The sequence below is a fragment of the Rhagoletis zephyria genome, unplaced genomic scaffold (assembly GCF_001687245.7).
Source record: "Rhagoletis zephyria isolate East Lansing unplaced genomic scaffold, Rhagoletis_zephyria_1.1 Rzeph_scaffold_03099, whole genome shotgun sequence".
Lineage (NCBI taxonomy): Eukaryota > Metazoa > Arthropoda > Insecta > Diptera > Tephritidae > Rhagoletis > Rhagoletis zephyria.
The window spans coordinates 1040-4131 of NW_016160183.1; the positions used below are offsets into that span (position 1 = coordinate 1040).

The following is a 3092-nucleotide window of genomic DNA, read 5'->3' on the forward strand; positions in this document are numbered from 1 at the left end:
CCCTTATATGCATAAGTAAAGTGCTTAAATTTACCTTCATCTGCATTTTTGTCTTTATCTTTACGCATCTTTGTTTTTGTTTTTATTTTTAACTTTGCCTTTATCATTTTCTTTATTTATGTACGTACTCCCTTTTACTTTCATTCTTGTATTGGTCTTTTTCTAAGTGTTATCCCTTAACCTTTTATTAGCAAGTTTTTGTTAAATTAATACCAGAGACCATAACGATTATAAGAAATAAAATTAAATATTGCTCTATAATTATTACTGAACAATGGAAAAGTGGTTTTCGCTCGCGTTCACAGTACATACATACATAACGGTCAGCATTAATATCACCGATGCACCAGTATGCGAAACAATGTCAATTGGCCTTATTTCCGTTGATCTTGTGGCCTGTCTCTATATTTTTATATGGAGTAGTTAAAATACATACATCAAAGAAATACCGTTTGCAAAAGAAAAAAAAATGGCTTACAATAATAAAAATCAGCTTTGTTGGCGGCTTATTATTTGGATCGTATAATGCTGCTTTTGATTTTTCGTTTCTACCACCATGAAAAAATTTAAAAAGGGGGTCAAAAAATGGCATTTTGTTTGGAAATTACCCTTATGTAAAAGCATTTGACAACAACACTTTCTTTCGCTTCACAATTTCAACTGCCTTACTTTACACCTCTTAAAATTTTGCATTCAGCGTAATGATTTTGTTGTTTCCGTAACAATTTTTAACTTTCTTCATACCTACATATAATGCATTTTTCCGCCGTGCGTGTGACATGCCACTTTGACTGCCCGAATGCCTTTTTTCAAACGAACACCTTGTCAGACAAATAAACAGGTAGTCGGTAATTTCTAGCGAAATAACCAACTCGACAGCGAAATATTGACCACATTGACGGCAGGCAAGCAGCGCTCAGCCAAATTTTATGAATAATGCTAACATTAGCTAGTACGTATAAGTATATATAACATTAAAAAAAACTAACTTATATAAAAAATTATAATAATAAAAAAGTATAATTGATTAAAAATAGTCAAAAAAACTTCCCATACCGGGAATCGAACCCGGGCCTTCCGGGTGAGAGCCGGATATCCTAACCACTAGACAATATGGGACTTGCAAAGCTGGCTGCCAAATGGCTCACTAAAGCGAAAGCATGATCAAGTGTGTGTGATCATCAAGTATCAGAGCGAAACTGAAAAACAAAAACATTTTTTTTAGTGAATTAATTAATTTTAACATAAGCAAATATATATAAAGTATGTATAACAAAACACAAATAAATTCAATTAGTGCTTGCGCAAAAAAATGTTCAAAATAAATTTGCCTACAAAAACAAACACATGTGTATGTATGTACTTGTTTAAACACAGTAAATTTCTTATCATAAAATATGCTGACAAATATTTATGAAGCACACATAGTCGTGCATACTTAAATGTGTATACCTATAAGTATGTATGTACATTAGTCTACATCAGTCCCCATACAAAAAAAAATTGGTACTTTTTTTCCACTGGAATTATAAAATCTATTATATTTTAAGACTTCCATCAAAATATCTCGCAAAAATATTAAGATTTAAGTGAGCTGGACCGATTTGAAAATGCCTCAAAAAGTTTGGTTTTTTATTAATAAAAACAGTTTCTTGAAATATTTTTTGAAAAAAATACCTCAGATGGCTAAACAGTTTAAGCTTTTAAAGTTTGCATAAAAATATTTAAAAAATCTTTTCTATTGAATCATGATAATGAGATCTTTGATGCTGTTTTTGAACTTTTTTCAAAGACTGCTTTAAGAAAAACTTGAATAACTCAGCCAAAACCTTACCAATTTAGACTTATGAGGTATCATTGGTAAGGTATTTTCTTACCTTTTTAATTTCTTTGCGAATAAGCTCATTCAAAATATGAAAGAGGAAGGTAAGATAAACGAGTGTCATTCCATGTTTAATTAAGATGTGTTGGTATTTGATAAAGAAAATATTGGGACGTGAATTTTTTGCAAAGAAGTAAAAAGGTTGAGAAAATACCTTTCCACTGATGCCTCAAAAGTCTATATCGGTAAAGTTTTGGAGCTGTTATTAAAGTTTTTCTTTCCCAAATCGTTGAAAAATGTTAAAAAACAGCATCAAAAAGCTAATTATTATGATTCTGTTGATACAATTTTTTAATGTTTGTATACAGATCTTTTAAGCTTAAACTGTTTTGTCATCGGAGGGGATTTTTTCCAAAAAATCCTTTAAGAAACTATTTTTATTCATAAAAACTCTATTTTTAGGGGTATTTTCAAACCGATCCAGCTCACTTACATCGAAATATTTTGGTAGAAGTCTTAAAATATACTAAGTTTTGTAATCCCGCCGGAAAAAAGCAACTTTTTTTGGTAATGCAGTCTAATGTACATATATATGTATGTATGCCTTTTTTATGCCATAACCATATTTGTCCATCGCTTCCGCCAGTCCGTCTGAAGTACAAAGAAAACCTTGAAGTAAACTTGACTAGCGTGCAGAAGCTTTCTTATGTACATTAGGGTGTTACATTTTTTATCGATATACACACATATATTTTTTCTCTGTGCTAACTGAAAATCTGATACTTCAAAGAAAATAAAAAATCATGCCGTTAAAAAGAAAAAATGAAGTGCATCACAGGCTTAGCTCTTTCAAAAATTCGTTTTCCCGTAGGTAAAAATAACACGGGAAATATTTTTTCCGGTTTCAGTTCGACTTTTTGGAAAAAAATTCGATGCGAAAAATCAAATTGAAACCGGCAAAAATCCCGTGTTATTTATATACATATGTATATGCGAAATCGAATTTTTGAAAGAGCTAACCCTGTGATGAACTTAATTTTTTTTTTTTCAAACGGCATAAATATTTAATTTCTATGAAGTATCAGATTTTTAGGTAGCACAGAAAAAAAAAATCGCCTGAAAATGAAACACCGTAATATACCTACAGATATGTATTTGTACATTAAACCGCACCGGAGAAAAAGTTTTCCGAGCACCTTTGAGTCTGAGAATATTTTTGCAAGTAAATTTTGAAAAAAAACAATTCTTTTGGACGGATCTTATAGTCAGA

At 30.8% G+C, this 3092-nt stretch overlaps 1 non-coding gene across 1 annotated transcript; it reads right to left on the reverse strand.

Moving 5' to 3' along the window:
* Positions 1 to 1047: 1047 nt before the first annotated feature.
* TRNAE-CUC (transfer RNA glutamic acid (anticodon CUC)) lies at positions 1048 to 1119 on the reverse strand. Its single transcript has one exon. It is a non-coding gene; the product is annotated as a tRNA-Glu (tRNA).
* Positions 1120 to 3092: the final 1973 nt, after the last annotated feature.